Raw genomic sequence first — 14,864 nt, forward strand, 5'->3', positions numbered from 1 at the left:
TAGACTTCGATATCGTTAATCGCTAGACCGTAAAATTCTGAAATGAACTCGTGCCCACAGCAGCGCGTAAAGGTTGCGCGTAGCTGAGGACTGATAGCTCATTTCCTGACGAGGATATTAGAGAGGGGAGGTTTAGCCTATAGTTCTATCGCCAGTTCCGTATCTGTGAACGTCATGCTCTCCACCTCGCCTGTCGCAAGTGTTTATCTTCCTTCAGACGGATCCTTTACCATCTGATCACATTCTGTCTCTCCTCGACACACTGAATACCATGGTATATCCTGCACTCTCCGCTGACTCGAATAAAACAATCTCATTCTTCTCAAATTCTGGTAAGCTGCCTCGCCTATACTTATACTTTCTACCAAACGTATAGCTGCTGACACCCAATACCTCCTCAACACAAAACCTGAATCGTGTCCCTCTTACAGAGCACGAAATCCATGCCGTTACTTTTTCGTACTATCAGATGAAACCTTTTTCTCCCTGTCCCACCACACACTGGCCGTCCCTCCATTTCCATCTTTATCTATTCCCTTCCCCTTCATACCCCATCTGTGGCCTACTACTCTGAGTTCTACTCCACTTTTGTGTCCTACCACCCACCTCTCTCCTTCCATCTTTCTCTACTCCTTTCTTGTTCATACTACGGTCCAACCAAAACTGCACCCCCCTACTCCATTTCTGTCTCCTCACATACGTCCCTCTCCAGCACTGAGGTTCCTCTCCGTATAACGACCCACCTGCTACCTATACTTCTGCCCACAAACTGTTATTCCATCATCAGCCTTCCGACTGGTTTGATGTGGCGCACTCCGTTTTCCTCTCCCGTGTTGAAGCCTGATGTAAAGACAGGCAAGGGATGTGCATGCCAACTACCCTAGCATTCTGCAGCTGGGTGCTACAATGTGGTGCTGCGCGGCTCTGAAACTTGATTGAAATAGCAGGTAGCGTGGCAGGCGGGAGTGACAGGTGCTGCTGGTTTACCTGGACGAAATTCAATTCATAATTTATTAATAGAAACAAAATCGGAACACTGCATATGAATGTAAGAGCGATTTCACTCTGGCTGACCACAACCGTTAGATTTTGGAATATATTTGATCACAGCAAATCTTTGCTCTTACAACTGGTAGCAAAAGATATGGCTGTAATCTCTCATACACTCTTTATAAAAAACAAATTCAGGCATATTTATATTATTGGGGTGCAACGATTCATGATAGGTTATAAAAGACTGAAGGCTAATGACCAATATTAAAAACCAATATATTATGACGAAAATTAAAATTTACAAAACAGCAACTTCTGATCCAGTGGTATCTTCTCCGTGTGAATTGTGAAAGACCTTTATGAACAATCAGATATTTCTTTAACCGAGTATTCATGCAAAAACTCTACAGAATATAATGGCAGATACGTAAGTTAACTTGAGACATATCGAAATTGTTTCATACATTGGCGCAACTGTTGCGCTGAACTTTACAAAACTAAATGGTGATTCTCTGAAATCAACAGCACATACCGCACCAATGATAGACAACCTAAGCGCTATCAGCACAATAAATATTTAAAGTTATTGGAATAGCGGAAAGATTCACAGCTAAACATCTCAATAAAGCATGACTGTCCTTCGCAACACTTAAAACCCATGATTTCAGACATAGTTCAACATACGATAACCCACATTTAATAATAATTTTAACAAACGGGAGTGAACGAGAATGAAGCTTGACATGGCGTAACAGGCCTCCTCGCTTACATGAGAGAAGAACTGACTTATACAGTTTAACAAGGGCACTACCTCACGCGTGGCAGGCAACTCTAACGCAAACGCAACCAAATAAACGACACAAGCAAGATGCAAGAGTCAGCAAGAAGCTGCCGGCCTGTGTGGCCGAGCGGTTCTTGGCGCTTCAGTCTGGAACCGCGCGACCGCTACGGTTCGAATCCTGCCTCGGGCATGGATGTGTGTGATGTCCTTAGGTTAGTTAGGTTTAAGTAGTTCTAAGTTCTGGGGGACTGATGACCTCAGATGTTAAGTCTCACAGTGCTCAGAGCCATTTGAACCATTTTTTCGGCAAAAATTCAAAAAACAAATGCTGTGCGAACCTTCATGACTGATAGAACAAAGACGCTCACACACATAATCGACCTGTAGCAGTCTCAGTTGAGTATCATGCTAATGTCCCCGAGGATCTACTCCTCACACACATCAGCGAGAAAATAGCGAGCCGACAGCTTACATTCTTTGCTTGTGACTCCACAGCATCCATCTGGGCGTCGTATTCGGTACACGGCACTGAGGCAATGGCAGGCCGACAGCCTGCTCCCGTTGACTGTTACTCCACAACATCCATACCGGTACCGTTCTCCGTGCATGTCACACTTGATGCGCACAGCTCAGATCCGCGCCGGTAGCTCAGAGCTTCAGTATATGGCTGGCTGCTACACAAGGCTCTACAGCGGACCATGTGCTCCGTTTCTTGTTCGCATGCAGATTAATGGCTGAGACCAGGCTCCAGCCAGCGCTGATTCGCTTCCACCTCGGCCAGAGATTACAAGTGCCACAGCGCACTCGCGACACCCCCTCTCTGATGCTGATTCCCAGAGATGTGCTGGCAGTGCTCAGCGACGTTCTGCCATAACTGGATGGTTGTCTTGCTACCAGGCGTATCACAAGACAGCGTTTTTAGAGCGAAATACGTTACAGGAGCCTACCATCTGTCATAACATATCCAGTCTGAGTGTAAATGCTTCCAGCTCAGCTGATAACGTCATTCCTTTGGTGACGCGCCTTCGACAGGCGCAGCCTTCACGCCAGTCATCAGTCGCATATGTGGCAGACTCCGGCACCGACATCGGGGGATTCTGGAGACGACCGACTTCGGCTGAAGAAACACTGTGTGCATAGTCTCAGTGCATCTGATCTTAATGCTCTAAGGTACAGACTTTGGACGACGATCGGTGAAAAACGATTTCATTTCTTTGGTCGAAATGGGCTATGTTTCCACATGTGTAACATGGGTTGTCACAGACTTATAAGTTTAGTACAAGAAAGAAGGATTCTTCCGGGTTGTATGGCCGTGGTCCATGGAACTCTTCTATCCCTGACGTTTCATCCAAGGCTGCGTTGGACACCTTCGGAGGTAATCCCGGTTGTGCTGAATCTTGCCGACTGACGAATCGGACGTCGAAGAATGGCCTAAATACCGCTGAAAGTGGGCGTGGTCTGGATTTCACGTGATAGCAGAGATAAACGTTGTCAAAGATAAAATATAACTATCGATCATATACGTCAAAGACAAAAACTACTCATCGATTCTGTAGCGCCACTGTCCATATCTCGCTAAGTTTCATGGATTCTTCTTTTCTGTTAAAGTTATCCCCATATTTATATATTTCGATGGCTTCTCTATACAGGCGTGGATAATAGTTCGTCACAGTACATAAATCTTCAGTTTCCGAAAACTTCACTCTGTGATAACCTGACTGAAGAGCACATTCCGCCACGGCTGATTTGTCTGTTTTCCCTAGTCGGCAAAGACTTTTATGTTCCTTCAACCGTGTATTCACACTTCTGTTTGTAGTTCCAATGTAGACCTTACCACACGTACAACGGAATCTTGTATACACCACTTGCAGGAAGAGGGGGACGTTTATTCTTAACAGAACGAAGTGATTGGCCTGTTTTCTTAGTTGGTCTGAAAATCGGTCGAACGTCATGGTTCCTTAAAATTTTGCAGATTTGATCCGTTACATTTTTGATGAAGGGTAGAGAAACCGTGTTCTTCCATCGCTGTGTCCTATCGTTGTCCTTAGGCCTCCTGTTATTCGCTCGCAAAACTCTATTTATTTCCTTACTAGAATACCCATCATTCTCACAAGCCTGCTTTAGATATTTTAACTTGGCGTCCAGGTGTTCCGGCGTACAAATCCTTTTAACCCTCTCCACTAATTGAAAGTCTAGTGGAGAGGGCTAACAGGGATGTATCGTGCTTATCACTACATGACAAGCTTCAGATTTGAAATATTCCAGGTATTTAATCCCCTGGATAACTTTAGCTCAGTCTGTCTACTTTTATGTGCATTTCAAATACAACTGAGCGGTTAGAATGGTTAGAATTTAATCTAATCTGCAAACATCTAATCTACGTGAAAATGTTTATTGGCTACAATCATAACCATTGCTAACTAATGTAGTTTATTCGGAAAATAGTATGCTCGTCTGCTCTGACGAACCAAACACAAATTAACTTTAAAGAATGACTGACAGGTGGAACGTCTTTGTCAGATATCTCAAAGTATCGTATTTGCTGGAGTTGCCACAAAAAATATTTACAAAGCTCTACTGCTGCACACATAAACAAAGTTCCGCAAAAGTTTACTTTTAATACGTACAAAGTGATATACACCCAAGCGCGAAAGAAACTGGTATAGGCATGCGTATTCAAATACAGAGATATGTAAAGAGGAAGAATACGGCGCTGCGGTCGACAACGACTATATAATACAACAAGTGTCCAGCGCTGTTGTTGGATCGGCTACTGCTAATACAATGGCAGCTTATCAAGATTTAAGTGAATTTGAACGTGGTGCTGTAGTCGGCGCATGAGCACGGGACACAGCATCTCCGAGGTAGCGATCAGGTGGGGATTTTCCCCTTACGATCATTTCACAAGTGTACCGTGATATCAGCAATCCGGTAAAACATCAAATCTCCGACATCGCCGCGTCCGGAAAAAGATCCTGCAAGAACGGGACCAACTACGACTGAAGAAAATCGTTCAACGTGACACAAGTGCAACCCTTCCGCAACTGCTGCAGGTTTCAATGCTGGGACAACAAGTGTCATCGTGCGAAGCATTCATCAAAACATCATCGATATGGGATTTTGGAGTTGAAAGGCCACTCATGTACCCTTGATGACCGCGCGCCTTCCATAGTCAACAGCGGCATACGTCGGCCCACATAATGCCACCCCAAAACAACAGCGAATCTTCACCTTGCTACACTGTCTGAGCAGTGTGTGTAAGGTGTTCAGCCTGACCGGGCTGCCTCCAAACACGTCTCCGACGATTGTCTGGTTGAAGGTATATGCGACACTCATCGGTAAAGAGAACTTGATGCTAATCCAGAGCTGACCATTCTGCATGTCGTTGGGCCCATCTGTACCATGCAGCATGATGTCGTGGTTACAAAGATGGACCTCGCCATGGACGTCGGGAGTGAAGTTGCACATCATACAGCCTATTGCACACAGTTTGACTCGTAACAAGACGTCCTGTGGCTGCACGAAAAGCACTATTCAACATGGTGGCGTTGCTGTCAGGTTTCCTCCGAGCCATAATCCGTAGGTAGCGGTCATCCACTGCAGTAGTAGCCATTGGGCGGCCTGAGCGAGACATGTCATCGACAGTTCCTGTCTCTCTGTATCTCCTCCGTGTCCGAACAACATCGCTCTGGTTCACTCCGAGACGCCTGGACACTTCCGTTGTTGAGAGCCCTTCCTGGCATAAAGTAACATCGCGGACGCGATCGAACCGCGGTGTTGACCGTCTAGGCATGGTTGAACTACAGAAAACACGAGCCGTGTACCTCTTTCCTGGTGGAATGACTGGAACTGATCGGCTGTCGGACCCACTCCGTCTAATAGGCGCTGCTCATGCATGTTGTTTACATCTTTGGGCTGGTTTGCCGCGCGGGATTAGCCGAGCGGTCTAGAGCGTTGCATTCATGGTCTGTGCGGCTGGTCCCGGCGGAGGTTCGAGTTCTTCGTCGGGAATGGGTGTGTGTGTTTGTCCTTAGAAAAATTTGGGTTAAGTAGTGTGTAAGCTTAGGGACTGATGACCCTAGCAGTTAAGTCCCATAAGATTTCACACATATTTGAACATTTTTTTGGGCTGGTTTAGTGATATCTCTGAACAGTGAAAGCGTGTCTGCGATACAATATCCACCTTCAACGTCTATCTCCAGGAGTTCTGGGGGCCGGGAAGACGCAAACTTTTTTTGATGTGTGTAGTTGGAGCTAGGCAGGTGAGTCACTCCGTTTCGCCAAACTTTAGGGAATTCAGTATTCCCATATCCACAGTGTCAAGAGTGTGCCGAAGATACAAAATTGCAGGCATTATCTCTCACCATGGGCAACGCATTACCGATGGCCTTCATTTAACGACCGAGAGCAGCGGCATTTGCGTAGCGTTTCAGTGCTAACTGACAAGCAACAGTGCGTGAAACGATCACAAAAATCAATGTGGAACGTACAACGAACGTATTCATTAGGACATTGTGGCGAAATCTGGCGTTAATGGACTACGGCATGAGACGACCGACTTTGCTAACAGCACGTCATCGCCTGCAGCACCTCTTTCGGGCTCGTGACCACATCGGTTGGACACTAGACAACGGGAAAACTGTGGCCTGGTCCGATGTGTCCCGATTTCAGTTGGTAAGAGTCGATGGTAAGGCTCGAGTGTAGCGTAGACCTCACGCAGCCATGGACCCAAGTTGTCAACAAGGCACTGTGCAAGTTGATGGTGGTTCCATAATGGTTTGGGCTGTGTTTACATGGACTGGACTGGGTCCTCTGGTTCAATTGAACCGATTATTGACTGGAAATGGCTGTGTTGGGTTACTTGGGGACCATTTGCAGCCAATCAAGGACTTCATGTTCCCAAACAACAATAGAATGTTTATGGATGACAATGCCCCAGTCAGCCGGGAACAATCGTTCACGAATGATTTAAAGAACATTTTGGGCGGTTCGAGGGAATGATTTGGCCACCCACATCAACCGACATGAAAACCATCGAACATTTATGGGACATAATCGAGAGGACACTTCATGCACAAAATCTTGCACCGGCAATACTTTTGCAATATAGACGGGTAAAGAGGCAGCAGTATTTCTACAGTGGACATCCATCGACTTGTTGAGTCTGTCCCAGCTGAGTTTCTCCACTACATTGGGAACAAGGACGTCCAACGTGGCGTTAGGAGGTATTCCATGACTCTTATCACCTCAGCGTATGTATGGGATGAGACGGGGAGATTCAGAATCATAAGAGCGCTACTTTAGGAAAGGAGATGAATTCGGGCTAATCTTATGTTCTGCAAAAGAAATAATATTTATGAGTGATGTGTGTTATTAAGAGCGTTAAAATGTACACACCTCCCCGTTAACAGTTTCATTTTAAAGAATTTGCTGAAATATTTATTCTAATATTTTGAATTTTCATATTGGCCACTAGCACGTAGTTTATTACGTTTCGAGTATCGTTTTGCTTTGATCATATATGTACACCTGAGGTTCTTATTCGGTGTTTTTATATAAAGTGCATGAGACACCACAGCCATACGTTTTGATACCAGTTATAAGATTAAAGATTTGTTGTCTTGTAGTCACAAGTAACTGAGCCGTGCGCGGCTCGCGGTCATGCTGTTTATAGCTGGTCATCTTGCTTTTATGGTTCTGTCACCTCTTTCTTATTCAATTGTTTGGGCGTCACTAAGTTGCTAGTTTGCTTGCTCGTGAGTGGCAGCAGCAGCAGCGCTTATCGATAACTGCACTGTTGTACTATCTCTGGAGTGCCGGCCGCGGTGGTCTAGCGGTTCTAGGCGCGCAGTCCGGAACCGCGCGACTGCTACGGTCGCAGGTTCGAATCCTGCCTCGGGCATGGATGTGTGTGATGTCCTTAGGTTAGTTAGGTTTAAGTAGTTCTAAGTTCTAGGGGAATGATGACCACAGTAGTTAAGTCCCATAGTGCTCAGAGCCATTTTATCTCTGGAGTAACTGTTAGTATTTCCGGGTCGTCGTCTGTCGGCAGTTCAGTCGGGGACGGAGCGCCAGTAAGGTGTGGACAGCCAGTACTCGGCGACCGCTGGCGACACACACGAACCGTCCCAACGGAAGGAGATTGTAGCGGGAACGACCGCTGGTTGGTCGTTCAGTTGGTCGCCTCATAGGGCGACGTGTATTTGGTGTTTTAACCATTTCTGGGCCTCCTCAGTTGATCATCTTGTCGGACGTGGGTCGATTCCTTCCTTGTGTAGAGATGCCGTGGCCAATGGGCAAGAGTTACCTCTGCATGGTTGGGTCCGACCCTGTGTGACCGGGTAGCCGTGTGTCTGAGTTCAGAACAGACATCGAATTCAGTCGGGTTGGAGCTGCAGTGAGCTCTGGACACCCAAGACTCGCCCGACCGTTGCCGACACTCAAAACTTGGGTGGGGACGACCTTGATTGGTCGTTTGGTTGACGTGTATTTGGTCGCCGCCCACTTATGGAAACTCTCCGTGTGTGTGACTTGTCTTTCCTCCTTGTTGTTCCACGGTGATTGGTTTTAGGGTTGTCAGAGTTCTTGGTGCAAGTGTTTATGTGGAACTGTATGTAGCTCATGTGATTTCAACTGACCAGATAAATGCTGTCTGCATACTGTAGTAGCCAGTCGGTCGGTTGCGACAGAGCAGCGAGGAAGTCTCCGCGGCATGTGGTCAGGCCGTGGCCGCTGGCCGGGTGCATGCGTGGCTGGACTTATGAGGATTTAATTTTTTGTCTTTGCGTGGTTACTGTGCCTTGACTGTGTTTAGATGCCAATTGTCAAGACGTAGTGCTGCTGGGATCTTCGTCCTCGGTGATATTTTCGGTTGTCGTGCCGTTGGTCGGGTGGGAGGGAATTGATTACGTTGTTGAGTGGTTCGTCAGCCATCCCTAGGTCGTGCTGCCACACGATTATTTAGTGTTACGCTTGGCTGTCTGTCTCACCTAGACTGTTGTTAGAGTTTCCTGCACAGGTCGACCCTTGGAACACTTCGCCCGCATCTCGTGGTCGTGCGGTAGCGTTCTCGCTTCCCACGCCCGGGTTCCCGGGTTCGATTCCCGGCGGGGTCAGGGATTTTCTCTGCCTCGTGATGGCTGGGTGTTGTGTGCTGTCCTTAGGTTAGTTAGGTTTAAGTAGTTCTAAGTTTTAGGGGACTGATGACCATAGATGTTAAGTCCCATAGTGCTCAGAGCCATTTGAACACTTCTGAGCACCACTGTTTGTTGTTTGTGATTGTGATTTTCTTTTGTCGCAAGTACTGTGCCAGGCCTTCAGCCGTCTATTAATTTTGTCTGTTCTATGTTCAGTATATGGCCTTCAGCCGAATCTTATGTGAAGTATTTTAAGATTAGGCCTTCAGCCGTGTTTCATTTAAAATTTTTGTTTGCTCTGCATTTAGGCCTTCAGCCAAGTTTGTTTTTAAATTTGTGTCTTTCAGCCGTAGTGTGTAAATTCCTGTCTGTAAGATTTCTCTTTAATTATCTTGAATTCGTAAAATAGTCTTCAGATGTACTGTGTAAATGTTTATCTTAAGGTTTGTCTTTAATTATTTTGAATAATTGTTTGGGCCTTCAGTCATAAAGATGTTTCAAGTTTTCTTTAAATGGTTGTCTGTTGTATTGTGTAAATGCTTGTCTTTAAGGGTTGCCTTTTATTACATTGGAATATTATTGGGCTTTCAGCCGGGGAATTAATTCAAATTTCATTAATATGGCTTTTAGCCGACATTGGTAACTGTTTGCCTTTTAAAGAATTTCCTTTGCTGATCTGAAATATTATTCAGGCTTTTTACTTAATGTAAGGCCTTCAGCCATTTGTCTAAATTCTTGTGCCTTAAAAGGAATTATTTAAGGATATTTTAATTTTACTTAAGTAAGGCTTTTAGCCGTTTCTCTAAATCCTTGTGTTTTAAAAGGAATTATTTAAACCTTATTATTGAGAAGTTACTTGGGCCCTCAGCCGTGAATTGATCCTTGTTGTTTTAAAGGGAAAACTGTGCATTGTGTTTTCGAGGAATAAAGCTCTGTGTTCTTGTGTAACTAACAGTAACTGATTTTGGGCCCTTTCCACAACCTGATCCACTCTGTCCTGCGAAACCAGATTTCAGTAACAAATATATTTCGAGAAATAACTGCTATGAACTGCCAGTGTGAATTAGCTCCGCAATGATGTGTAAAATTTGGTTTTAGTTGCTATTAATAAACTATGAAGGTCAACCTGTCCAGTAAAACAACGAGAACGTTACACTCCACCACTCTCACGCTTCCCTCCGTTTTAATCTGTAGAGCCAAATTATGTTAATTAAAATGCGGTTACACGTGCAGAAATAATGCGCTGTCATGAAGTTGCGAGTAGTAAATATTTGCACACTAAAATTAAATGCGGACGTGGAAGCTGACCTGTTCAGGTAGCCTCACGCTTAAGCCATTAACTGATGAGACTGTGAGATGAAACGGGTAGGGATAAGAAACAATGCACACGGATGATTAAAATCATGGGATTGTGATACGCAAGTATATAGATGGCCGTAGTATCACGTACTCAAGATATAAGGGTGCACTGCATTGGCGGAGCTATCATTGTTACTCAAGTGATTATGTGAATGGGCTTCCTATGCGATTATGGCCGCAAGGTGGGAGTTAACAGACTGTGAACTAGAGGTGGTAGTTGGGATAGGCGCATGGGACATTCCATTTCGGAAATTCACACTGGCATTTGGGACTATTCACCGACGGCGGAGTGAGTGACTTCCAACAATGGAGCAAGTGAATGAGCGGTAGGCTTGGGTGCCATCGGGAACCTAACATACAATACTCTCTAATTCATGGATTGGGTGCCGTAGGCTGTAGCAGCGGTGGTGGTGGGGGGGGTGGGAGGGGGAGGGGAGGGTGCGTTATGAGCAGGGGTTGCCCGTATTGGAAGCACGTTCAGTTCATAAACCATGAGAAACTCTGATGCCGCCATGATGAATATCAGATACAAACAACATGAAGATCCATTCAGTAACTGCGAGAAATCAGCTGTTGAGAAACGTGTGTACGCAATGGACCATTCTCGTAAGGGAACAGAAGATGACTCAGAACTGCTGTACATACGAAGAAAGGACGTACTCGACTTACTGACACAATCTCCACTCCTTCCAACTAACAACGGAAGCGTAGACCAGATATGGCTTGATTTCAAAGAAATAGTATACACAGCGATTGAAAGATTTATATCAAAGAAATTAACAGACGACGGTGATGATCCCCCTTCGCACAGCAGAACACTGTTGCACAAACAACGGAAAAAGCATGCCAAATATAAACGAATGCAACATCTCCAAGACTGGCGATCTTCTAGAGAAGCTCGAAATTTAGCGCGGACATCAATGTGAAATGCTATAACAGTTACCACAACGAAACTTTATCTCGAAACTTGGCAGAAAATCCAAAGAGATTCTGGTCGTACGTAAAGTCTGATGGCGGCATTCACAACCAATGCCTTTTCGGCGCGACGCCTTGCCAATGCCTTGTCTGGTGCAATAGTTAGATCGGTTATTGCTGCTACAATGGCAAGTTATCAAGATTTCAGTGAGTCTGAAAGTGGTTTTATAGTCGGCGCACGAATGATGGGACAGAGATTCTCCGAGGTAGCGATGAAGTGGGGATTTTCCTGTACGACCATTCCACGGGTGTACCGTGAATATCAGGAATCCGGTAAAACATCAGATCTAAGACATGGCCGCGGCCGGAAAGAGATTCTGCAAGAAAGGGACCAAAGACGACTGAAGAGAATCGGTCAACGTGACACAAGTGCAACTCTTCCGCAAATTGCTGCAGGTTTCAGTGCTGGGCCATCAACAAGTGTCAGCGTGCGAACCATTCAACAAAACATCATCGATATGGGCGTTCGGAGGCGGAGGCCCACTCTTGTACCCTTGATGACTGCACGAAACAAAGCTTTACAACTCGTCTCGGCCCGTCAACACTGACATTGAACTGTTGATGACTGGAAACCTGTGGCCTGGTCGGACGAGTTGCATCGAGTGGATGGACGTGTACGGGTATGGAGACAGCCTCATGAATCAATGGACCCTGCATATCAGCAGGGGACTGTTTAAGCTGGTGGAGGCCCTGTAACTTTGTGGTGTGTGTGCAGTTCGAGTTATACGGGACCCGTGATACGTCTAGATACGACTCCGACGGGTGACACGAACGTAAGCAGCGTGTCTGATCAGCAGAGTCCATTCATGCCCATTGTGCATTTCGACGGACTTGGGCAAGTCCAGCAGAACAATGCCATACCCCACACGTCCAGAATTGCTACAGAGTGACTCCAGGAACACTCTTCTGAGTTTAAACACTTCCACTGGCTACCAGACTCCCCAGACATTAACATTATTGAGTATACCTGGGATGCCTTTCAACGTACTGTTCAGAAGAGATTTACATTCGATTAGATTCAGCTTTCGTTCCGTACACCCAAAAAATGAGATGATTCTCGTGGGTGTGGAACCTGTCAGAAAATATATCATAAAAACATAAAACATTTGTATAAAATAGTTAATACCCTGATCATTTGTCAGGAGATTGTCGAAATAGGTGAATACAATGCCGTAAAATGGAACAGCTAATATTTACAGAATTAACACGCTTTCAGGATGAAACACTGTTATGCACTATTAATAAATTTATCATACAGAGAATACCTAATCTTGGCTGTTGTGACAAAGTGCTGTCAAAACAGAAATCTGAGAGGTATTTTTACTTAAGCTGGCTTAACAGTCTCTGTTAAGACATTCATCTAAGGAGTAGAAGGAGTTCCCTATCAAAAAGTCTTTCAAACTATGTTTAAACCGTGTTTTATCTGAAACCCAGTCTTTAATGGTTACTTAAGCTGGCTTAACAGTCTCTTTTAAGACTTTCATCTAGGGAGTAGAAGGAGTTCCCTATCAAAAAGTCTTTCAAACTATGTTTAAACCGTGTTTTATCTGAAACCCAGTCTTTAATGGTTGCTGTCAATTTATTGAAAATGTGTGTTCCTGAATATTGGACCCCTTTCTGGACCAAGGTAAGTGATTTTAGGTCTTTATGTGGATTGTTCTTATTCCTACTATTGATACCATGTGCTGAGCTATTGGTTGGAAATAGAGATGTATTACTTGCAACAAATTTCATTAAGGAATAAATATACTGAGAAGCACTGGTTAGAATACAAAGTTCCTTGAACAGGTTTCTATATGATGTTCTTGAATTTACACCACAAATGATTCTTATCACACGCTTTTGCAACCTAAAAACTTTTGCTCGGTTTGATGAGTTGCCCCATAATATGATCCCATATGACATAATAGAAAGAAATTAAGCAAAGTATGCAATTTTTTTTATATTTATATCTCCTACATCGGACATCATTCTCACGGCAAATACAGACTTTTTAGGCGCTTAAGCAATTCTGTGGCATGCCCTTCTCAACCCCCTCGTAGCATTACGGATTTATGGACAGCTCTGCAGGATTAATGTTGCCAATTCCCTCCGTCACTGCTTCAGACATTAGTCGTGTCGGTGTCACGTCGTGTTGAAGAACTTCTGTGTGATCCCAGGGGCCCTAGACGATATTAGGAAGGTGTACCAGTTTCTTCAGCTCTCCAGTGTAGTTCATATTGTAACGGAAATATGAAGAAACTTAACGCAAGTTCTCAATAAAGAGAAAGAGACAGAAGATCTTGATGTTGGTGGTCATGCTTAGATATGACAATATTATGTATGTATGTATGTGTGTGTTGAACTGGGGATCTAGAAATGACGGGGAGGCTTCGTCCCGCCGTAGCCCTCAGTGGTTCACAACCCCACAACAGACCACAGCGGCCCACAACCACCGACGCCCCATACCGAACCCAGGGTTATCGTGCGGTTCGGCCCCCAGTGGACCCCTCTGGGAACGTCTCATACCAGACGAGTGTAACCCCATGTGTTTGCGTGGTACAGTAATTTTGGTGCCGCATACGTGGAGACAGTGTTTGCGCAGCAGTCGCTGAGATAGTGTAACTGAGGCGGAATAAGGGGAACCAACCCGCATTTGCCGAGGCAGATGGAAAACCCAGGCTGGCCGGCACACCAGACCTCCGGCGGATTCGTGCCGGGGCCGGCACGCCTTTCAGTTCGGGAAGCAGCGCGTTAGACCGTGCGGCTAGCCGGGCGGGCATGACAATGTTAAGTTACACGACTCAAGGAAAAATTTAAAAACACAGAGGTAGTACTTCCAGCAAAGGTCTTCTCATATTAATATCATAAATTAAATGCGAACTTCCAGAACTAGTCGACGAGCCTTATTCAAAGATTTATCAGATTACTATATCCTTGCAACAAGCGGTTGAAATTTACTCTTTGTCCGCCCTTACCACAACAAATTTTTACGTGCAGTTCATCGGTCTCTAAATATGATTGTAATAAGTGAAGACAGGTACATATAAGAACAGTGTCAACTTACAGCGCTCGTCTAAGGAAATCAGTGCAAGAAAATCAGTGTTTAAATAGAAATCAGAAATAAAAAAATGCAATTCCTAATGTTACACTTTGGGTGTGACTAAGAATACAAACAATTGAACATACCGAGCTTTTGGCGAAGTTTTATGTTCTTTTCATACAACTGACACTACATGCCCTTACTGCGTGAAACTTTACTGACTCTCACAGTTTTGTATAGCATTATGGCACGGATATTCAGAACTAGTGAGCTTTAATTTTAGTCGAACCTTCTTTTTGTAAATCTTCCAAAATAAAAGTAAAATCATTATTAAAGATGATTATTAACTCATCTGTACATCCAGAAACTTTTTACTAACATCCAGTATGCATCCGTGCATGTTAAAAGGAACATTGCATCATTCTTATTAAAAACACAAGCATTGCAATACCGCATTTTGAGTGCTGGTTTCTCAGGATGTGGCAGGATAAGGTTACGATTGTGGAAGGGGCCGTAATCAGCTACTCTCGGTTGCACAACAAATACGTAAACTTTTTTAAAGAAATTAATATTTTAAAACAATATCTTAAAAAAACAC

Source organism: Schistocerca americana, chromosome 2 (genome assembly GCF_021461395.2).
Source record: "Schistocerca americana isolate TAMUIC-IGC-003095 chromosome 2, iqSchAmer2.1, whole genome shotgun sequence".
Lineage (NCBI taxonomy): Eukaryota > Metazoa > Arthropoda > Insecta > Orthoptera > Acrididae > Schistocerca > Schistocerca americana.